This window comes from Typopeltis vanoorti, chromosome 5 (assembly GCF_054136105.1).
Source record: "Typopeltis vanoorti isolate ZY-2024b chromosome 5, IOZ_Tvanoo_1.0, whole genome shotgun sequence".
NCBI classification, from domain to species: domain Eukaryota; kingdom Metazoa; phylum Arthropoda; class Arachnida; order Uropygi; family Thelyphonidae; genus Typopeltis; species Typopeltis vanoorti.
Genome location: NC_143553.1, coordinates 74,013,255 through 74,038,744, shown reverse-complemented (window position 1 = coordinate 74,038,744; position 25,490 = coordinate 74,013,255). Strand labels below are relative to the sequence as shown.

The window sequence follows — 25,490 nt, the reverse complement described above, 5'->3', positions numbered from 1 at the left end:
TCCTCTACATATGCTTGTGAGTCATTATTTTTCGAAATGAATTTTATAAAAGACAGTTTAAGAAATAGAATGACTAAAAAATAAGGGGATAAACATCCTTTGTTGTTTTATAGCCAGAAGCGAAACTAAAGATCGATAACTACGATCTATAAGTTTCATGCCGAAAAACTATCGGCGAAGGCAATTCGAAGTAAAGGTGGAGCAAGCTCCCTCACTATTCTTGATATTTTCTCATAATGTAAAACACAGCTCCTAGGAGATGTAATACTGTTATTACATTATGAGGAGAGGTCTCAATTTCTTTTTTGAGGTCTCACTGATGAGACCTCAAAAAAGGTTGAAACCGGTCTGGGTAGTGACCTCTCCTCATAATGTAATGACATTCTGCATGGAAATAGTTTCCAGACATTTTCAAATTCAGTACAGTTTTACTTCTATTACTTATAATTTGGAACATAGGTTGTTTCTTAAGGTCCCTTTGAAAATTTCAAAGGGACCTTAAGTAGGAATAAAATGAACGGGGTTGTGCGTAGTGATGGGGGAAGGTTTCGTTTCTTCCGCAGATTTTTCTTCAAGTTGCATCATTCAATATCGATTTGGACTTTGGAATACGGTGATTTCTTATGTTGCCCAAGTCTCTCTCTCTCTCCTGAGATGCGCAGCACAATCGGGCCAAAATGAAGGAGGAAAAGAGAAAGTAAAACGCCACGTGTGTTTTACTTTCTTCCTCTACAAATTGTACCGTTCAATAGGATTTGACCAGTTATTCGTCATCTCTACCCAGTTGCTCGAATAATAATAATAACTCCTGTGTAAAAAAAAAAAAAGTAAGCTAAGTAATAAGAAAATCAGGAGGTTAGCTGAATTTATAAGCGGCTACGTGGACGAGAAAGGTTTTAATTCGTGTGATACTGAATTCCCTTATGTATTCCCGCAACAATACCGCTGATAAAATCATCTCAGAAGCGCATATGTCGTTATAACCATTTTTAAAAACTGCATTATGTATTATTATTATTATATAACTCCAGGGAGTCCAAAGACTCATCGAGGGAGGGCACCTACTCAACAACTCTCCGTCTCCACCAACCGCGTATTATAAACAGTGTTTCGTAAAATGCAATAGATTTCTCAGACGGAAGTCGAAAGTCCTCCCCAAATCCTATAAAACAGATAAGACCGCCGAAGAACATAAGTAGTTGAACAAACATAATACACTGCTTTCATAGCTTTAGTTTCTTCAGCTGTAATTCTAACCAATGCCAATTAGATTCGTTTTGTCAGTCTATTCGTAAGCATAAGACAGCGCCTCTGTGGTGCATTCGCAAGGACGTCATGATACTTGTTGTTCTACTGAAAAAGACCTAATCCCATGCTAGAACACTATAATCTTAATAATCGCTTTTGAACTAAAGGGTAAAAAGGTGAGTTAGCCAGTTCCATAGATGTGGTAGGGTTTTTGCTCCAGCAAGAGGCAAACCAGCCGGAACACACACAGACAAAATTCGGACACGAACGATTTACTAGCTCCACAGACTTAGTCGATTCGGGCGCAATTACGACCAGCAGTGCAGAATTATTAATATGCTGTTGTTGTTTTTTTTGCCAAAAGAAATGATCCAACTGAGACCAAAACTGAATGATTTAAGCAAACTTGTATGTATAGCCTAAAGCCCAAATCTTAATTAAATTCCATCCATCCATCCAGAATGGAGAGGTTGCTATATATAAAATCTCAGTGTTTCACTCATTTGAGATGCTGGAAAACAGAAGGGCCCTTAAGTCTCGTAATTTTTGGAAGGATTTCAAAATCGAATTTCAATAAAATCCGTCCAACCACAGTCCAGGAATAGCTTGCATAACGATGGTCAAACAAATTAACAAGTGTTGCTGTGGTAAAGAATGATGGCGCTATGAGAGGTGCAAATATGAAACACTTCTATAACTGTTCCTGATAATTTCCATACTCGTTTTTATTAGAAATTTTATGCATAAAGCAATTATTAGACGTACTACAGCATTGCTTGAATCTCTTGTGATCGTTATCTGTCCACAGATATTCAAACAAACAAACAATAGTGCTCTCTAGTTGGACAGATTTTGACGAAAGTTATTATTTGGAATCCGTAATATATGTCGGGACACTGAGTTTTGTTTAAATCGACACATTTCAATATCTAAATTATGCAAAACGGTACACTGCGTGAACAAATATAATTGTAAATTGATTTCTAAACCTTTTCGATAATCAAAACGTGTGAAACTGGTGCATTCTTATAACATTCAATTATTCAACATACTATAAAGGTTTTATTAAAACACTTAAGGAATAGAACAACGTAGTTAAGGATATAAATTAAATTAAACTTTAATAAATATTTCCGATATTTCGGCAATGTCACATTGCCATCTTCTAAAGGAACTTACAAAAAAAGCACGTGCACGTAGGCACTACAAACACAGTGTTTGTAGCGCCTACGTGCACGTGCTTTTTTTTTTTTTAAGTTCCTTTAGAAGATGGCAATGTGACATTGCCGAAATATCGGAAATATTTATTAAAGTTTAATTTAATTTATATCCTTAACTACGTTGTTCTATTCCTTAAGTGTTTTAATAATGCATAACCAACGTATAAGCCTGTCTACGAGAATACTATAAAGGTATTACTGAATGAATGAATTTCAAGTAAATTAAATCCACGTTTGTAACCAGGCAAAGCTGAGGCTGTGAGTAATTTATTGCGTGCAATAAACCAAATTGTGTCAGTATTATCGTTAATAATGTACTTGAAATATTTAAGTATTTGTTATCTGCTTTTCCTGCAGCAGCTCAAGGCCAGAAGAAAGTAATGTGCTGGGTTTAAAATGCTACTATTATTATTACGTGACACCTCCAAGGAGTGCAAGCACTCATCGTGGAAAAGCACGATGCACAACTCACGGTCTCTCCTACTTAATCCTCCAACTACAACACAAAAAGCCATATACTGTCCTCCACCAGTATTTTTTGTCTAAAATTTGTGTGTTCTCATGACCAATTTGCCTGTCTGCGGATGAAAAATTCGAGTTTCCAGGAGAAAAAAAAAATCCGGCTAACTTTCCTTCAACTGGAAAAAAAAACCCTATAAAGATTCCGATCTTTACGAAGAGAATCGAAATCAGATATTCTTCAATCGAAGGGCGCAATGTCCTGTTGTTCTTCCAGTTGCGCTATGTTCCCCCAGCGCAATGACTTGACTGTTCATAACATCACACTGCACCAGGAATCTTTTTCTTTACAGTGTCATACCTTCTAAATTACCTCCTCTTAAGCAAAAAAAAAAGTGACATCACTAAAAAAGAGTGATCCGGTCAAAAGTCTGTATATGTTGATTTGGCTATTTCTAGGCTCCATTCTTGAGATTTTTTCAGGTTTATTTGTAACTCGATTCATAATAAAATTCTAAATATTATCCACCCCTTTATATATAACTGTGACGAAACTATATAGCGATAAAATATAATTTTAAGTAAAAAAGTTTGATCACCCATTATATTAAAAAAAGGCTTCTAAAGTTCTTCGCTTATTTGAAAAGTGCTCTTTACTAGTTTTGAAAATTAGTTCCAGTGCATTTATTTGATTTTTTAAAAAAAATTAAGTTTTAATAAATAAATCTGAACTTTTTTTTTTCATGAATCTATCCATGAAAAATTGTAAATCATTATGCAAACCACCATTTAGCAGTGGATGGACTGAGGATTAGTTAACCGGGAATCCTGTTCTGGATATCAAATGTAATATTTCACGCCAATTCCAATACTCAAGGTGGTGGTCTCACACCCAGCGATCAAAATCATATACCACCTAAAGACTTTCAGAACATCTACGGCACAATGGGTTTTGGAGATACAGCCCATTGGTTAGACAGCGGAGACGTTATTCCTTGTGCCATCAAGACCAGCTTTTATGTTTATTAAACTGCCCCCCCCCCCAAAAAAAAAATAAATAAAATTGCACCAGCTTTCATGCTGACACGTGCATCCTTCACTTTGCATCAATTTCTCTTTTACTTAAGTTAAAAAGAAAAGAACTGAAACCATGTGAATACACTTTTACTTATGCATAACAGGTGCTGCAAAATCACGTATGTTAATGGATAGGTAAAAAAAAAAAAAAGAAGTTGAAAAGTGCTGTGAAACTGCGATTAAAATTAAATAAGCCACTAAACCGATAGTATTGCATTGCAACAGCAAGCACGAGATGTCACAACACATCGGTGATAGTTCGCATACAACATAAGATTATTTCATTTTATGACTCATAAATGTTGAATTATCCTGTTGCTGGGTAAGAGCCGAAAACGGTTCGGTAATGAGCTCGAGACTTGTGTACACCTTCCTTCAAAAGTGCTTTATGGCTTTCTCCACTCATATCAAGTTCCCGGATATTTCTGCTAAACGCAGAATAGAGATCGAAATTCTACTATGGCTTGGATGAAATGCACGATAATCAAATACGGTAAAGGACAGACATGATAATGACTCGTTCGTACTACTACCAGATGAAAGCAGACATTAAATGTAGTTGATTGTCGGAGGAGAATACAGCACAAAATAATCCAGAAATGCAACAAGCAAGTCAAAGGAAGTAAAGTAATTTTCAAATTTATAACTTTGCCTCATTCAAAATTGTCTGTTCTCTCTCTCTCACTCACTCACACGAGGGGGGGGGGGGGTAGATTAAATGTGATTCCGATCAAGTGTTAGTCAGAAAGGGAGATAGATGATTAAAATTCTCATATTAAAGTGCAGAGAACATGCATTTGCTGCCTAGAACGAGTTAAGAGCAATTAGCAGGAGGAGGAACAGAAGAAATTTTCGTGCATTCTGGAGTTCCGTTCCAACCCTTTATAATAACGCTTACAATTAATAATAAATCCAATTGACCATTAGGCTTAAGTCTGTTTCACTACGTACCTGAAAAAAACGGAAAAATTCCAACTACATGTCTCCTGAAAGGAATGAAAGGTCAGCTAGAGGACGGAACGACAGGCATTATCCGGTCACAAAAGCAGATACCGAGATCACTGTCGAAACCGGGAGCGAATGTGATCGGAAAGAACCGCCCTCGACAAGCAAACCACCGTAGAAGATATCTGCGAGCAGGGAAGTTCGAACGGAGGCACTCACGTGCAGCAGACGATACGGAGACTAGTCCACTGCCTCACTGGGCCCGGGTAAGGAAAGCTAGCGAACTATCGCCTACACCGCTTTATCAAGACACGGGGTATTTAGGCGGTCAGTGATCCTCTCTTACTTCGACATCCTCCTATAGTTTTCCGAGTTTCGGAATCATTCACTGCATCGATGTGCTTCTAATGTTAAACGCACTGTTTCTCCAAATAATTTAATAACGAACGAAGATTATAGGAAGGAAGCTGCTTGTGTTGTGCCGGTACGAGTCTTTTAAATCGATCTGAACCCTAAGACTTGCGCCCTATCGTCCTTTTTATCAGTTAACATAAGATCACGAAAATTCTGGCTTGCATGAAAATAGCAAAATGTTTATAAACAGAATATTTGTGTCAATTGCGACTCTGAAGAACGATCATTAATCACATTTTGCATTCCTTTATATTACAACGCAAAAGTACTTTCAGGGAGGGGGGCAACGTGCCATATACAATATAGTCGCATATAGTTGTTTTTCTTATTTAAATAATAGCAGCCCTGCACTGTAGGCTAGCATTGCTTTAAACAAACATCCATGTCGTATTGGAATTCGAACTCAGGTCATTTGTAGCGCAGTGACAGCTTTTTATCAACCCTACACACACGAGAGATCCACAAAATCTATAACATATACTGTATTGGTGCAAGTGATTAGGGGGAACGGCGTGTTTCTTGAGTAGTTGGATGAATTCATTTAGGAAAACAGTGTGCAGAAGATTGTCCCAAAGAATAGCGATGGATGGCATGAAAAAGGAGGAAAAGTTGGCTCGATAGGTTTGCCGCTGAAATGCACAGGGATGTCGAACCGAATCTCTCGAGTTCCTGCATGAGTAGAAGTTCGGTGATATTTTTTGGTTTGTGCAGTCGTAAAGTTCTTCACAAGTACAATGATCACGTGACGAGAACCTATATTAAAAACTTTATTAAAACACAATAGCTCGACTAGTTTCGTCTGCCGACAAGTACACTTCGTCAGGAGCGTGCTTACAAGAGTAAATAGCTACAGATGTATCACAGTACTCGATTAAAAAGAATAAAAGAAAATTTAAAAATAAATAATAATGAATCCAGGCGTATTTAGCTGGTTTCCGCCCAATATGATACATATCATAGCCAACGTCTGCAAATGTGAGATTTTTGATGATCGAATACAGAACTTGGTAGAGAATTATGCCTTGGTTCTTATTGCGCTGGGTGCGAGTGGGTAGCATACTGGAAGCTTCTTTCATTTTTCTAACAAAACATACATTTTATTTTTTTTGTGGGGGGGGGGGGGAAGAAGGGGCAAAGTACTAGATGACCTTCATTGGTTGTGTGAAAAGCTAAACCAGATCAGTGTTTTTTTTTTTGTTGTTGTTGTTTTTTCCCCAACATCTTTCCAATGCTCTGACATATGTATTTCTCTGGAACGACAAATGCCGCATGAAGAGTGAATCTTGTAGAGACATCTGGCTTCTTAAGGGGAGGATGAAGAGATTTTGGTGGATGTAAGATGTTCGTGATCTCATATATAAGATATAGATTCTTACAGTTAAATTTCGAATTAGATTGGTTCGTTATTTAGATGACGCTAAAGTAACCGAGACTACAAGGCGAGTGTATTATGTTTATAAATTGTATATTCTTCTGGAGGATTTTTTCTGTTTAATGGGGAAGGGAGGGGCTGTGTTACATCTTTGTAACAGAGCTCATCCTCCTGTTATAAGATGAGCTAACTCTTCTTCAGCTGACAGATACTACTTATAAAGGTTCCTCTAGTCCTAGATGGCATTTTGAAACACTGGTGCTTCCTTCCTTCCAAAGGGCAAGTATCTGGGCCACAGAATATGGGCGACTTCATTTCCGATAGGATTCATTCACAGAATTGTTTTTAATAATTATACAATCTGTGTTGATCATTATTTAATTTATTCATCTAAAAGGCCAAAATGAAAAGAAATAATAGAAATCACACGCTACTCGTGAATATAACAAATCTCATAAATGAAGAAAAGGACTTCAATACCGATCCATTTTGTGCCTGGCTTTAATAAGAATTTCGGAAATAAAAGACTGCACTATTTATAAACTGTTTTTCATTATTCTGGAAGTTGATTCGCGCTTTTATTTTATGGGTATATTAGAAGTTAAAATATTCTTTACGTTTAGATGCCAAGTCTGTATGAAAACCGTACGCGTAAGATTTCGGTAGGGCGAGAGAAAAGCAGGAATAAATAGCAAAAATTGCGACCACCATCACTTAACACTAAATGAAATAGATTTCTTGGATTTTTGTTCCCTTTATCAAAACTGAGGCGATTTTTAGTAAACCATAAGGATTAGGTTAGTTGGAATTACAAAGCAATAAAGGCGAATGTGTTAATTAACTGCGTGTGTCGTCGGATCAATTTGCCCATTTCACTTGATCAAAAATCCTGCTACCGCAACATGACGACTAGCGCTCACCTTCAGCTGAAAAGTCCTTATTGAGATTACTGGTGTCCTAGACCGGAAACTAATCCAGGACTTTCCAAATGAAGTGCATCTTTTGCACTCACTTAAGTTCTCAGTCAGTAAACTACGAGAAAATCCTACTAGACCAAATAAGAATGACAAAATTCACTTTAGCATGAACCACGATTACCGCAAAACGAGTTGGGCAATAAGTACATGCTATCACTTATTATACTTAGCAGCTCCATGTAGGTTGTCAATAATCATAGGTTTTATATACTGTAATCATGTTATGTTTATGTATCCCTCCCCTCCCAAAAAAAACTTCGAATATTGACTAACAGTGTCTATTAGTGTTGGTTACCTTGTTGCTGATGATACATGTATGTTTACTAGAGAAGCGATACAGGTTTATCTTGAGAAATGTGTTCAAATATAGTGGTCACCTTCTTTCTCTTACTACTCTCCTCTTTCACTTATTTTAATTAAAGGCTGTTTATTTATACCTCATTAAAAAACTGTCATCGTATTTTCTTATAAACTGAACTAGAAATCTAGAGCAGAAAAGACTTCACTTTCTCTTATGCCTATCGAGTTTTCAATTGCAAGATCTTTACATATGACGTTACAAATTCCAAGAAAATATAAAAGTCAATTCCTGACTGAGATATTAGCAGTATTTGAACTTTCGAAAGATTTTGAACGTCATTCTATATGATTTTAAGTATAAGATGCATTCAGGAAGGAATATATTTACTTACACTTGTTGAAAGTCCACCTTTTTATGGGATTCTGTAGTGTGCAACATGATATAAACGATGTTCTTTGAATTAGTGAGGTGACTCGTGTATATTGTTTAAAAAAATATAAAAAATTCAAGCTAATGATTCCGGTGATTTTCTGGATAATGATAAAATTTATAGTCAGGTGCTTTTAAAGTATTAATTTTGTATTTTTTGTAGTTTTTGCTATTTATGTTTTACAATATTCTGTGTTAGGGTTGAGTGTCGTACCTATCGACTCTCGAGAGCACAATGACACAAGTGCTGATTTATCGACAAATGGACTGTTCGCCGTATAAAAATATAACAAGAACACAAAATAAATAAATAAATAAGTGCAATGACAGTATTGGTAAAGCTTTATTAAAAGCGGAATATGTTTAATGAGCTACACAAAATCAGCTGCTGAATGATTGAAATGTGGAAGGGATAGCGTTGATATTACGACACCGCAATCCTAGAAAGGCTTTTGGTTCAGTTTGGTTCAGTTTACTTTGAGGTGGCCAAGGTCATCAATGAAACCAGTGTATTCAACGGCAGCGATCTTTTTTGCGGATGAAAAAAACAAAAAAAATGTGTATGCGACTGAATAATAATACTCTATCTGGACTGTAATCTGGTGAGCAGTTCTATCAAAAACGGGATGGATCTGTCTCCTACGTGATCAGAAAATTCAATAAGCTGTCGATGATACATGAATCCAATTGTTCTTGATAGAACTGCTCACCAAAGTTACAAGCAACGTGAAATCAATCGTCAGAAATATTGTTCAGCAATAGACGACAGAATGCAGTTCATCCAGAGACTGAACATCTCACTAATGATAATAATCATGGCCTCCCGTTAATATACTATTAATACTTGGATCATCCAACGACAGTTAGAAAGGTGCCTCATTACAGAGGGGAGACGGAAAATTATAACTACACAACTATCCACAGACATAAAGCGTTTGCATCTTCATACATTAGCTGTTTGGAGATTGAAGCAACAGTGTTCGCATCTCAAGGATGCGTTTGACTATATCACGTCCGCAGAAGTTTCCAGAAAAGCTAAAATGTATCCACAACGAGATCAGGTGGAGATAACATTAAGTAATATATAAAATCGATGGTTTTAAGGAAGAAATCCAATCTTGATTTTTCCAACTCCCAATTTTAATCCCATCGCAGACCTCAAATATTTTTGGAGGAGAAATACTAAAGGTTAGACCAAGTGCTATGTTCTCGGAATTAACTAGCTACACTGTTTTTGAAGAAGTGGCGAAAGCTTTTTGTTCAGCAAACATCTCTTTAAGGACAAACATTATGGCAGGAGCAACTAAGGCTGTATTATGTTGTTAATTGGGGATTCTCAGGAAATAAATACTGAGTTTCCAAAAGGACAACTCCTCCTCCTCTCAATGTATGATCCTACTAACTTCAGTTGAAAAGCTTTGTATCCTCATGTCCTAGACTAGATTCGAATTTCGGAGTCGATTTTCCAATCGAAGGGCAGTGTCGCGTTCTCGCGGTGCGTATATTTGCAGATATGAAATATTCGTTAGGATTTTGGTGGTCACATCGAATATTTAAAGTTTCTTTTATTTATTTTTTCCTTCAATGAAAGCATAATCTTCTTTGAGTGCTGAGATATATACAGCATATAAATTAGGATAAGAGATGCGAATCCCTTTTATACTTTAAAATTTACTTAGGATAAAAAGGTTTTGAAATCACTTTTAATATATTAACATTCACATACAATATTAGAGATTTTTTATAAAACATTAAAATTTAATAATACCAGTTGCTTATAATATGGGAAACACTTGTGTAGTGTTCCCCATGTGGACAATAATTCCTTCTAAATATACACGCTAATTCAGGAATGTGACCATAGGCCAAAAAACTATCTGGTTCCTCTCGGAATGATCAAATGAAGGGTATAATCAACTGAAAAATCGCACATGGGGGGTCGCTGAATCGTTCTTATACAAGAAAGATGGACAACAGCTTTTGTCACTTTAGATTGTTGTTAATTAGAATTATTGTCGAAGCATCTAAGACTGCAAAGACCAGTGTATTTGTTAACTGCGTGTTCTTCTGGCCGATTTGTCTGTTTTGCGGTACAAAAATCCAAGGGAAAAACTCCTACCACAACACAAGACCAGCTAATTCGTTTTCAGTTAAAAAAAAAAACAACAACAACTGAAATATGATCACAGAAGTTGAATTTGAGAGTAACTACTAGGAAATTCGTGGCTAGGACAAGACAGACTATTTTAAATTTCAAACAACAAATCTTCGCGCACAGATATGATGCTAATTATATTATGCATAAATTGAATCCATCTTTTGCTAACTTCAAAAATTGAAGTCAACAAAATATGTTGGTCAGATCAGTATTATTGTCGATGGCACTGGACAAACTAGTAATCTGAGATCTGAAGTTTATGCACTTCTCAACAGACGAGTTTGGTGGACATGAAGTGCTCACGTTCCATATTGATCCCCGCTTCCACTCGCACGGCTGATTACTTTTGTGCTGTCAACTTTCAGAGTTGGAATTATGTCCAAATTTTTTTAAAAGCGCAGGATCTAATTTCAGTTTAAAAAACAAAAACTGTACTGTTATCAAGTCTGTAAAATTTCACTGCATTTTTAACATAAATACAGAGCAAATATTTAAATGAAATGCATTTTGTCTGCTTTTTCCCCTCTTCTTCATAATTCTGATGTATAACAATGAAGCAAGCAGTTTTTACTAAGTATATGTCGGCTGTTCAGTCCTGAGGTTTCGTTTCTCACCAAAAATATTCCTTACTGTCGTTGATAATCCTTGCATCTGCTGGATTAGCCAAGGATCTTCGATGAAAAGTAATATTTGCGGTTGTAGTCCAGCAACGTCTTGATGTAGTGCCGTGATCTGTCACAAACTCATTATTATCTCAACACCAAAATATTACAATTACGCTCGTTTTACATGAATGCAACGATATGCTTATCTGAAAGCAAGTTTTCAATGAAACTGCAACAAAAATGAGATGAAATAATTATTTTCTAACTGTAAGCAATTTACGTAAATAGGATAACCCACAATATGTGAATTAATTAAGCTCTTTAGTTCAAAAAAAAGTTATTGTCCATGATCTAAGAAATGGTAAAATTAAATGAAGAAATTCTATTTAATGCACTGATTTTTATGCGCTAATTTCGATACAGAAGAATAACGAATGCACTTTTTTTTTTCTTTTTTTTTTTTTAAACGATGACCATTTTGAAGCAGTAATACGGAACAGTTTCGGTGTGAGGATTCCTCATACATAAAAAAAGTCTTTTCTTCGCAAAGCTTTGTAGTGCCGTGATCCGTCACAAACTCCTCATTATCTCAACACCAAAATATTACAATTACGCTCGTTCTACACGGATGCAACGATATGCTTACCTGAGCCTAGTGCACGGAACACTTCGTGGGTTCAAGGGAGTTCATAAGCATGTGTGTCCCTTCTTTTAAACTAATTTGGGGACAGAGAAAGAAGACTAATTGCTAGATAAATACCTTCAGGAGTTCAGTTTAATGACATTATTATTAATAATATTAAAAACGCATACTGAAAACTACTTCAAGTAATCAAAACATATCATACCGTAAAATAGGGATAGAGAACGAATAAAGACGTAGCTCTCTGCTAAAGAAACTCAGAGAAAATTTCTTGAGAAAATATTATACCACATCTTGCCAAGAGTTAATGAACTTACAGAAGTAGGGCAAGGCGTCGTGGGATACGAAATCGATACTGACATCAAACAGCATTTCGTTGAACTTGTTTTTGAGTGATATTTGTCTTGCACAACTTTGTTTCACACTATTCACTCAAAACATAAAGAGATCTACTAATGAACTACCGTAAAAAAACACGTTTGTCTTTACTTTTTTTGTGATAAAAAGTGTATTTTACTTACAGACACGATATTTCAAGGTGGGGGATTTGAACACTGCAAAATCTGGCATTGTATAATTCGACACACAAAGAACGCATTTTCTTTCTCTTCATGTAAGAGGAAAGAAAATATTCATTATTCAAATTAAGGGGATATTAAATCCCACATTGTTTTAAAACCGAATAAGAAACTCAAAGATTGGAATCAGAGAGTTTCATGCCGAATATAGTAAACTATAAAGTATCGGCGGCCACTAGCGTGAGCTAATGCAAGTAGTCCTAGTACGTAGTACAATCTCAGGCAACTCGTTGCAAAGGTGGGGAAAGTTCTGATCGCTAATCTTGGTATTTTCCATAATGTAAAAACACATTTCCTAGGAAATGTATGCTGTTATTACATTATGGTGGGAGGTCACTACCCAGACCGGTTTCGATCTTATGAATAAGTAAAGCCGTCTCTAAAAATTCGGACGATCCCTAGGCCACTCAATCGTGGGCGAAAGACCGTCCATCTCAGCGTTGGCTCCACTCAGTGATGGCCTTCCACCCACACGCCACCACCGAGCAGAACCGCTCAAATTCCGAAGAAAAGCATTCACCGACAAAGGAAAACACTTTCCCCGGAGACTCAAATTGCTCCCATAAGGCAAAAACCTTAAGAGAGCGAACTCATCCATCTCAGAAGACCGTCCATCTCAGCGTTGGCTCCACTCAGTGATGGCCTTCCACCCACACGCCACCACTGAGCAGAACCGCTCAAATTCCGAAGAAAAGCATTCACCGACAAAGCCCCTCACCGGGCCGGGCCGGAAAACACTTTCCCCGGAGACTCAAATTGCTCCCATAAGGCAAAAACCTTAAGAGAGCGAACTCATATTAGCATCTCACCGGTTTCAGCCTTTTTTTGAGGCTTCATCAGTGAGTAGCTAGACCAAATAGATACCAAAGGGTATAGCGAAAAGAACTTATATACTCTGCTATACGAGTTGTCAAACAGGTGTAACCATTAAGTTACTTAAATATAAAGAGCCAATAGGCTTCATTTCGGCGATATAAACATTATTCAAATTAAGGTGATATTAAATCCCACATTGTTTTAAAACCGAATAATGTTTATATCGCCGAAATGAAGCCTATTGGCTCTTTATATTTAAGAAAATATTCAGTTTATAATTTTTAAAATGATCTGCATAATACAGTTTCATTCCTCAATTTGCGTCTAGAGAATTTTTATAAACAAGATTATTCAATAACATTGCTACTATTTAAAATTTGCTACTACTATTCAAACATTAACGATGTTCCTGGAAGCACTTCAAATCAAGACGGAGAAGGCTGAGGTTTAGGATTCAGACTCCAAGAAAAATATTGAGAAATCAGCCACAGTAGAAAGTGATAACATCTTAAATGTGTTCTGTAAATACATAGACATCCAAAAGGATAACGATACAGAAGCATAGGATAAAATGAGCAAAGTTGTAGTGTCATGCGTTTTAAATGAATATTAGAAATAATACGCCCTGAGCAGCTGAAAGAGACACGCAACCACTCTGCTTTGATAAAATAATACTTTGGCCTGGGTCAGTGGCACTTCAGCATTAAACAATCCTTGAATTTTGAAGAATGACTGTTACAATTCCTATATGAGGTTATGCAGCTGTTCATTCCACAGCAAGTGAACAAATATCCGTGATTTACTGGGAGAGCTGCACCAAAATACAAGCTGAAGATCAAAATAGCACTCAGAGGCAATATAACGTGACAAAACTTCCTTCATCTGTAGTATAAATGGCCAATGTCTGCCTATTGATCTTTAGTATGCAACCTATTTTTTAAAAATATCATGTTTGCAATGTAACGCACGTACCGAGCATACATCTTTGATTAAGTACCTTTTGTCAAGTCTTGCACTTATACAAAACTTCATTTAAATACGTATCGTTTTCCAGTAAATTCGCTTTGATATTAGAAAGAAATTTCTACAACCATAATTAGTTACGTATTGATTTGATATCTGAGATGGTAAATTATTCATCTTTTATGTTTTGCGACATCCTTTTAATCATATTGATGAAGGTTTTGTTTTCCTTTATAAGTGGATGCAAAAACTTCGTAAGAATCTTCTCCTTAAGTGACATGTCTGCAACTATTTCTTAAAACAGGAATAAATCATTTATCAGCGCCAACTTCAGTCTTATCCCCATTTCTTGTGCGATGATATCTGCAAGTAATATACTTATTGTTCATCATTACTTTCACGTATAGTCCAGAGCATTTCCATAAACCTTGCACAATTATTTAACTGTCAGTAAACTGGATTCCAAAAGTCAATTAGTAAACCAAAGAATTTCCAAGAATCCAGCACACAATTACAAAAAATGTCACAAACAAACTCTTCGGATGACAAACTACCATACATCCCTTCCCCGTTTTCTCGATCGGCGTAAAGGCAATCGATAAGTTAGAAAGGAGCACCTTATAAAACTAGAAAACAGTAATGGCATAAAATGAACTGCGAACCAAAGCAAAAAAAGATGATTATTTAATGCCGGTTTAAGAACAGTGCACGACAAAATAAATGATAATAAATAAATCCGTACTTTCTTTTCACTGAGTAAAATATGAATACGGTTTGAGTAAACAAATATTCAACAAGTTTTACAACACTAAACAACAGGTATTATCTTTTTTATTTGTCGAAAAAAAAAATTAAAATTACCCCCTTCCCAAAACAGAATTAAAAAAGACCTCTGTTTCACAGGGAATATACAGCTGACTGATCAGATAGGCTAAATCAACTAAGACTTTTTGTGACGAGTGTTTTGTCTGTAAATAGCCTGTTATCTTTAGCCTGCTACGCGCGATGAAGGAAAACATTCAGCAAAATTTTGTCAAGCCGAGTTTCAAAAACTGACGATAAGTAAAAAATATGGAAAACAGTTAGTTACTCATTTAAACAGTCTTAAAAGTTATTCAAATAGTTCAACAGTAATCAGTTTCAATTCGTTATTCATGAAAAGTGGGATAATTAATTAGGCAAACTTTTCTAGGCTTGGACTTTTAAATGCGTAGAAGAACATTAGAAGAGGTGTTAGAGGAAGCGAAAAAAACGAACAAAAAATATACAAGAACATATGCTAGTAATTCGATACAAGTAGGGCGTTCAAAGAATCTTAGAAATGTATCCGGTTGTTGCTAATTAAAGATTAAACTTTTTTTCCCCTTAAAGCAATCTGCACATAATCATTTCCTCACAGACTAAATAGGCAAGATAACTCCTACCCCAACATTGTCGCAATTCAGTGACAAAAATCAAGAGACAAGTCTCGAAAAACACATTTATATATAAAAAAAAATTAAAAGATAATCAGTAACTTTATTAAAGGAATCTTGCTAGTGAAACCTTATAAAATACTTTGCGTTCTTCAGAAAGTTCGAATCCACCTATTTGCAAAGAAAGGAAGATCTGTCGGTCCACGGAGAAATCCAGCAGGTGAAGTGGAGTAGTTCATACATGTCACGATAAAGTGAAATTACCACTTCCTGCTCTAATTAAGTAGAGGAACTATTAGTGGGCCATTCTTCCCTTGTAGCTTCCAATATTTACTTTTGGAAGCTACGTATCGATTGTTGTAATGATCTGAGAGCAGCTTCTGAAATTACTGCGAGTTCTTGTAAATTTATATTCCATTTCTTTCCAATTTTTTTTTATTCGAACCATAACCAGTTACAAAATCATAATCTAATCCATTGCTTCATCCCCTCCCCCCCAAAAAATAAGATCACTGGACAAAAACTTTTTTATCCAGTCATCTCGATTGTGGTCTAAATCGAACTATGTTTGGTGGCATCAAGTAATACATTAAATGCCAGTAAAAGAAGACAGGAGTGAAATTAAAAAGGAAGTGACGGGGCAATTTTTAATGAACATTCTAAATATCTAATTTCATCAAATTCTATCCAGTTAGAAAGAAACTGTTCCTATCATTTCAAATCGTTTTGCCAATAACAAATACGGAAATAATCTGAAAAAGTCATTACAAAAGTGCGTCTGACAAAAGCATTCCTGTATAGTAATCTCATTCATTATTAAAGAGTGAACTTACAACCGTTTTTGGTTTATTAAACAGCTCATTTTTATTTATATGAATCCCATACACAATTGTGTTATTACATCTGCTCCTGCTTTTATATATTTAGAGAAAAGTGGAGGAATTGAGATCGTCTGTTAAGCGGACTGCACTCTTCGGAATTGCAACAAGCATCCTTAAGACATAATTCTGAATTTTGTCACTAAAATTATTCCATTTAAATCAAAAGTCAAATATATTGACACATTTCAGTAGAGATCGCATATAATTTTTTTTTTTTTATTCGCTGGATCCCTAAGAAGACATCACACGTTGACGCATGATTCATTTTTCTTGTTGTTTTAAAGAATCGAGCTTGGAGAAAAAATTTTTTATTTAATAAATGGATAATACACACACACGCCAGTTTTTATTTTTTTAAATGAAACATGGATGCAAAAAATGGTTAAAAATCTAACGGGATTTCTCCAGAATTAGTTATATCAAAATCGTGGAACAACACACGACTTGTCCAGCCTATGGCCATAGTAGAAATGGTTTTAATGCATCGTAGGAATAATTTCTCCTATTTCTGATAAAAAAATAAATAAATAAAATAATAATAAATTGTGATACTGTGCTATACTCCTTTAAAGCATTGTTCGTTAATGATCAGGTGTATATTTATTCAATATCACCCTCTTCAAATTAGATACTTATACACGTTATTCTGCATGGGGAAATCATCATTCTAGAAGATAAAGGCATACTAAAACTACCTATGTACAGGCATAATTGTGCAGAACAATATTTTAGACCCTAGCAGTCTTTTCTTAAATGCCCTATCAAAAGGACCTAATCCATAACACGAGAAGCAACCCCTACATCATTATACTATCATCTGCAAACTTTATTCTTCGAACAAACACAAGGTAAAAAACACGTTCTCCAGACATCCTCTATAACCAAACACATCCATCAGGCTGCAAGAGTGTGTAATGTGACTCGTCGCTTCAGGATAGATTTCAGTTTCTCCACAGCCGTTCTTGTGTGCCTTGGCAATACCAATCGATGACGTACATTCGCTCTTGTCAACAGAAGCTTGTGGGCCGCAGCTCTTCCGTGAAAATTCATGGCATACAGCTCCCTACATGTCATGGACACACGGGAATTGCCTGTAGATGATCACATCTAAAAGCACGGATTCCCTGTTCAACCTTCTGAAGGATTTGTTTGCATTGTGACCGAAGAAATAAGGTATATTATTATTATTATTAGTGTATTATTCTGTTAACTGCGCGAGTTCTCAGGACGGTTTGTCCGTTCACCGTATGATAAATTATTCTACCAGCGTAGGAGAGTGGCCAACTCGCCTTATAAAGGTTTTTGCGTCCTAGACACGTTCGAACTCAAGACTTTCCAACTAAATGGCATTTGGCTCCTGTAGCTAGTATTTTAGTTAGAATAAGCACATGCATTCACAGTAAAGAAGTATAATTATAAGTAAAATTTAGATGCGGATGTTTCGGCTTATCTCAAACTAACGTCAGCGTTAATGAATGAATAATGGAAAATTCAAAAACAAAGTCAGTGCATGGAGAATGGTTTCTTTTCATGTGTAATTATTGTGAGAATATCTTTATTAAAAGTTACTGCACTAATAAGATCCCCTCCCCTCAGTTTTTATGACATTTTCCATATTTTTGGAATAAAAGGTCCCCCTGAGATTGAGATTCAGATAACAAAGAACTTTGTCTCACACACACACACAATTCTCCATGCAGTGACATTTATGAATTTTCCATTTAATGATCATTCGCTAAAAATGTATCTAATTTTTACTTTTAATTAAACTTCTTTACTGTGGATACGTGTTCTTATGGATTTTACAATTACCACTCAAACATAAAACAACCAGTATTTTTTTTTTTTTTATGTTGCGCACATACACTAGAGTTAATCAATCTATAGTACGTTAGTACTGTGTGTAGTGGGTTGGAAAGGAGAAACTTATTTACCTTTGATTTAAAAGCCTGTGAAGGGGAAAACCGTTCCATAATACAGTAGTTGCAGGGATGAAAGAAGAAGAAAAGAAACTTGTTCTGTGGATTTCAAGGTTGTGAAGGGATGTTGGGCGGCAGCTGCACGTGTTCCAACAGACTTAGTACTGAGTGGGGGAATTATTGATGCTATTTCAGATGAACATTTGCCATTGAAATATTTATAGAATACACATAATGCAGAAACCAAACGTCTGTGCGAAAGAGGGTGGAATGAATTGGTAAGACATGGGTTATTAATCAATGTAATTGCCTTCCTCTGTATTGAGTCAACCTTATTCAGGAAGCTCTTGGGGGAGGGGGCCTCCCCACTACTGAATTGAATAGTTGGGCGAATTTGTGATTTGTATAAGGTTAAAACAGCTGTTCAGAGGTGAAGTAACGTCTTGAGCAAAAGGCAAAAGAGAAATTAATCTTTTTTTTTTCTTTTTTGAAGCTGAGGATGCAATGGTTGTGATGTGTTTATGCTAGGAGAGGCTTGATGTCAGGGTAATTCGAAGAAGAGAAATCTCAAATTGTCTGGGAATTTGGGTATTCAAAAATAATAATGGGGAAAAAATGGGTTTTGCTAGCATTGAAATTAACGAGGTTATAAGGATGATAGTTCGGAGATCAGAACTGAGGGCGGCGGTTGATGTTCTGCAGATTGAAGTGATTTGTGTAAAGTTTGTTAAATGAAAGGGAGGAGTGCAATATGCTGTCATCTGCAAAACTGTGCAAGTATTTAACTTGGTGTCGTATATTGAACTGTTTCATCTGTACATAAGTCCATAAAAATTTATACCAAGTAGGACTTGGGAACATTTAATCGTTTTCTCAAATGGCATAAGGGATAACCCCCCCCCCCCCCACCAGGAAACTATTCATTCTTCAACATAAAAGATCGAAATGTATTCCCAATGAATCGCTCTCTTTTACAGCCAACAAAATCTGCATAATAAATGTCATTCTCTGCAATCACGGGGGGGGGGGGATTCGCTGTGACATTCGTTAAAACAGCGTACATCATATAATGATGTTAAATCGATGATTATGCAGAATTATCATGAGGATGCACAATCTTCATGGATGCGCGCAAATTTTGTTTGTTTTGCTACTTATTTTATGTATTTCTCAGCAAATGTTTGTCAAGTGTGATAGGAGTTACTGCAACAGCATTTGCGTGGCAAAGAATCGGGAGCGAATCATAGCTAACATCTTATATTCGTGTAGGACGCTTTTCGTGAAACTAGTTGACTTTCTGGAAAACAGAAGTGTGTATCAAATCTTAGTGGAGGAAAAGAAACTATAAATGTAAACAGGCCAAGGGAAAAATTTTACCCAGTCTGTAATACAGGGGTTCAAAAGAGTTAATAGTAAGGATATAAAGTATGTTTAGAAAACTGCGTCTCCAGCTTTTTTTTTTTTTTTTAATAAGTGAGGCTATATATACTCTAAGACTCTCTTTATGCCGAGTCTCCGGTAGTTCCGAATTACTCGTATGTATATAAGAAGGATTTCAACATTGTCTGTATCCTACTTTGATGTTGCTTCATTACGATACTTTCGTTCAAAGTACAAAACGTGCTTGGTAGGATATCTGAAGACCCAGTTGTCTTCAGATATATCAACTAATTTATATGATTATCGATCCACTGGCGCCCATCTGACATTTTAAACTTCCTCTGTAGTATTTCTTCCTCGTCACTCAGGTTCTTCATCAAGCAAAAAAGGAGTAACTGGCCGGAGTATAGACATATAAATTGTCTCATGGCATTAATTGCTTCGTGCTTACAACAAAAATCAAACAGGATATTAACACTTCTCAATCTCCCGATTGGAGAAGAGTAAATATCCAGCGTTGAGTTGCAGAAGTAAACACGTAACAGATATGTGAAAAAATAGCAATGCACATCTTTTGCGTTCATGTAAAAGTAGCAGCCAAACAAATTGTATTGAAAAAAAGTAAGATTCAACTACAAGTAGTATGAACACCAGCGATAATATTATAACTATCTGTAACGGAATGAAACTATTCAATCTGAAAAGAAGTCGTTCGGGAAATTAGTGCTCAAACACTCTTTCTTCGGCAATACATCTGGAGAGATCTTAGAAATTCAATCACGGATTTTTAACTCAGTAGTAACTCATTATTTTGTATCACATCCCTTACAGAGCGATTCCACTACAAATATTTACCAAGACAAATGAAAATCAATCAACACTAAATATCAAGTTCAAGTCGCAAAAGAATCGGTGTCGATCTATAAATAAAACTCAGCATGAAGTGGGAGCGGGAAGAGAGAGTCTACCACTGACGGTTCCACATCGTGTGGTCACGCAATGACCATAATCTGTATAACAAGAAAGAGGACAATTTCTCCCTAGAGAACTAAGCACAAACTGAAACCATCAAACACTATTTCACTAGAATACCTTTCAATGAATGGAAGCTAAATTGATAAGATGCATGTAAATTATATTCCTCCTAAGTTCTTCGTTACAATATTACATTTCGTTATTAGAAAAAAAAAAATTCAATGTATTATAAATTTCGTCAAAAAGCATAATACAATAAACTGCAATCGCTGGTTTGGTTCCTCAGAAGGTTCAAAAATTGCATTCAATCACACATGCACTGTTCTTATTCATATCTCAAAAATATCATACCTGGCCTGTGAACTACTAGCGTACACATCTACAGGAGTTAGCAATGGAAGTGTCAACGTTTAGGATATCAGCAGAGCAGCGCAGTGTTTACAAGAATGATTTGCTCCTAACCAATGAAGGCCATATTCCCATTATTAGGTGAAAATACATGGTTTGTTGGGAATTTACTTTTCATTCTACTTGCGCTTAAACTTAGAGGCATACGCTGTTTAGTATTTCAATTCATGTTGCTTCTTCTCGGGCTTTATACGGCCTGAAATTGGTGACTCGTGGCACTGGCTTCATTTGTTGTATTTGGGTCAAAGCAACTATGGTCAGATCTGAGGCGTGAGTCGTATATATACTAATTGCTTTATGATTTCTCGCAGTCTGTTACGTGCAGAAGTCCAGTTTCAGCGAGGGAAAAAAAAATAGTATTATCCTGGAAAATGGTATCATGAAATGGACTTATCATGGTGTCAGACTATACTCGTCTACGGTCATGCTGAACCGAGACTTAAGGGCTTTACTATTATTTGAGCGCAATGGCTTTCACATACGCTTGGATCATCTCTTTATTCACCATTAGGCATGAACTGAATTAATTATGTTTCGCAAACTAATCCTTTTGTTTGAAGGAATCGCGAAAAGCCTAAAACAAGTTAACCAGACTCGATGGTGCAACCACAAGTTTGGGAGCGAAAAAGCTGTTGCTATTAGCAGCAGAAATGATTAGTTTACGGTTCAAATATTCTGGCCAACTTTTCATCAATGAACTGAATAAGAGGCTGATTAGAGTAATGATTGTGGTCTACTTATCGCTATGGAATATAAAGCTTAGGTTGCTTTTGTCTAGATCTGATAATAACCGCACATCCCGTTTCCCCTTATTTATGTTTTATCAAATTAAAGTGATGCGCACATTATGAGTCACTTTCTCAATCTGCAATCCCCGCTACAAATGTGGCGTAATACATATAATATTATTTATCATTTTTTTTTCACCCTTCAGTTCAATCACTGTAAGAAGATTTATATGATGTGTATTTGGAATCACAATTATACATCTATTCATAGACGCTGAATAATGGGATTGAGAAGCAAACCAGTTTGTCTATGTTCTTCTCTTAACATGGGAAATAGTCAAATCTATTTCAATCGTCATTTATTTTTTCTTTTTGAAATACGCGTGCATAAATACTTAATGCATCAAAATACATTAAATAAATCGCTGCAGTCACTCTTTGCAAACTAAGCGAGCTGCAGAGGGGCAACGAAAATTTCCGAGGAAAACCTTCACAGAAGTAAAAGCAAGGTCAAATCATTCCATTCAGTGACTAGATAGAACAGCATTAGAGAGTACTGACTAGACACATTCATGTCGAGAGCTGCAGGAAGCGTCTGTCAGGCAGGCTTCTGTATAGCGTATAATGTGTGGCCAAAGTGAACTTCATCCTTTTATTTATTTATTTTTTAATATGTCGACGCTGTTATATAAATATAGCCCCCTCCATATCATTATTATACCATTTACTGGAAGAAAAAAAGGGAGAATGATATGTTCTCTTTACAGAATCTTGGTGAAGTTTGTGCCGACCGCTTCTTTACAGCAGTCAGCTTGCCGAGTAGATAGCGTCGCTCTTAACACTGCTTTAAATAAGTAGCTCATCAATAAAGAAGAACTCCTGGATTATCTAATCTTTAGCCCATCCATGGTACTAGCGTACTATTCGTTACAGCATTTCATGGATAGTATTATTAAAAAAAATAAAATAATAAAAGCGTTCTTCCCTATTTCCTCCAAAAATTTAGTGAGTCAATGTCACAGTCTGGAACATCCACTACAAATGTGACAGTAACATTGCCAAATATACTGCTTGGAAAGAAGTCAATGAACACCCCATGGGCAAGTGCATCGTGCCATGTAACGAGTGACGTGTTTGTAGCCGGTATAAATTAGAGGAATATAATACTCCCAAGTCTGTGCAAGTGTGTTAGAGTGAAATGGTTGCGAAAAAGGAACTCACGGAGCTTGAAAGAGGCGCTGTGATAGGGTGTCATGTTGCAGGCCTATCTGTTCGGCAAATTGTTGACAAATCGGGTCATCCCAGGTCAACAATCAGTGATACCATACTGAGATGGAAGGGCAGAGAGAGTCAACTGCAAGTGCTACCTGCAGTGGACGACTCACCGAACCTGACCGTAGGGGTGCAACGAAGAATAATATGTAAAAATCGCCATTCGTCGGTCGACACGTTGAATGCGGAGTTCCGGGCATCGACTGGAACAGGAATCTGCAAAAACATTCAGAAGCAAGGCTCACAACATGAGTTCCCATAGTAGAACCATGGAAACCCACATGGTAGCAAGTAGGTTTCCATGGCAGCAATTTGAAAATATATAAATTAAATTTATATATTTAGTTATTACTGTATTTATGTATCATAAGTGATTACAAAAATGTTGCATTAAATACATTCTTAATACACATTGTACAATAATTTTATTTTGCTGCTTTTTTTTTTTTTAACTCATATACAAATGAACAAATTCAATTCAAAGCCTTGGTATATTCTATGATACATATTCATATTCAAGAAATTTCTAATTGTCCTTTTCACTGTAAAGGATAAAAGGACCTTTTTCTTGTAGATCGAAAATAAAACAATAATGATTAGAATTAGTTCATTATAATAAAAAAAAAACAGACACGCGATTTATTAAAAACGTCTCCGAGGGGTAGATATTACAATATTCAGTATACGGCCTACTTTAGTGCATACTTCTTAAGTATAGAAATGAATTAAGTATATTGAATTTTAATATTTTATTTAAAAAAAAAACAGTAACAATATCAAAAAATCAGGATTTATTAAAATAAGGATTATAATAAAACAGTTAAACTGTTTTACGGGAAACACAATTCGGCAGCATGGCAAGAAAGTATATATTCTGGGAAGAGCATACTTTGTACGGATATCTAAAAATCTGACTGAACTTTTTTTTAAGTAAGGATTTAATTTAATTAACTAACAACTGATTGTGAATATGCTCTGAAAAATTAAAATGACAACTACAAAAATTAGAATTTTATTTAAAATATTTTTGCGGAACCCCAAAAAGTGTTCCGTGGAACACAGTTTGAATATCACTGCACTAGATGACGTAACAATTGCACTGGAAGGAAAACAAGGTAGCTACTCTATTTAGGCAGTTATGTATTTTCAGTAACGTTTTCTACCAGCAGATATCGTTTTTGTAGTATAACAGCTGGTCATCCGCAAAGCGTGTGGGAATTTATCACCATTTGACTTATCGGCTGTAGATGAGTGTATAAATTTATGTATATCAAAACTTTATTTTTCGGACCAGTTATCTCCCAGTGTATATGAGTGGGAGATAACTTGTGCCTCTCCGAAAACAGGCTTTCAGCAGGGTCGCCATAAGAGCTTTACAGGGGCCCCTTTATAACTGTTGTAGGTTCCTGAGCCCACAAACTTTTGAGGCATCCCGCATTGGAGTTTCGTAGCGTAATTGTTAAGCTGTTATTCAACTGCGATGTACAGTGGCAGATAAGTACTCAGATGAACAAAACCAGTACACAATACACCAGCATTTCTCTTTCAAACGGTGGCTGATAAACCCTTGAGAACTGGTGAGGATATTCATAAGGATCTGCGAGTTATATCCAAAATTTCATCAAGCGAGTACCTTTTTAACAGTCTCTTTATGGAAATCCTTTGTATCTGTACCCCAAAAAAGATTCTTGTCCTTTAATTTTCGGTCCCTCCCCCAAGCAAAGTACGTAACTCCGAAGTAACCGGCTTTCTGATTAATCAACTCCACTTAATTACATTTATCTCAAGCGAGAGTACCCAATATGTGAAAATTTTGTCAAAATTCAATTTATAAATAAACACATTTAATACTGGTAACCATCAGAATTAAATAACTATAGTGATGTATATAATTTATATAATCTTTTTACGGTGCATTATTTTAAAAATAAAAAGCTTTTGTTGGGTGTTAACATGATTTATTTTATTTGTAAAACGAGTATTCTTGCATTCCTCAATAGTTAGAGAAGTGCTGTCTCAATCTCGAGAATTTTTGAACCAAAATAAGCCAGACGGAGTACGACAATTTAATGAGATTTTGTAGGTTCCAGCAGAGATCCCCAAGTTAAAGATTTTGAAACCGTATGATATAAAAATTTAACTACAGGACAGGTGGCATTTTCTTTCAAATGACACTTTTATTTCAGTGTAAATTCCGCTCCATCCAAAAATAAATATTTTACTGTTCCCTGCCATGACATAAAATAAAAGATGTTCAGAATTGCTTCATTATTAATGAAGCAACAACATATGCGCGATTTATTAAGC

General features: G+C 35.9%; 1 protein-coding gene across 4 annotated transcripts in view; it reads right to left on the bottom strand.

Moving 5' to 3' along the window:
* The window catches only part of LOC150106534 (uncharacterized), a 355,589-nt gene that overhangs the window by 161,004 nt on the left and 169,095 nt on the right, over positions 1–25,490 (bottom strand). The window lies entirely within an intron of this gene.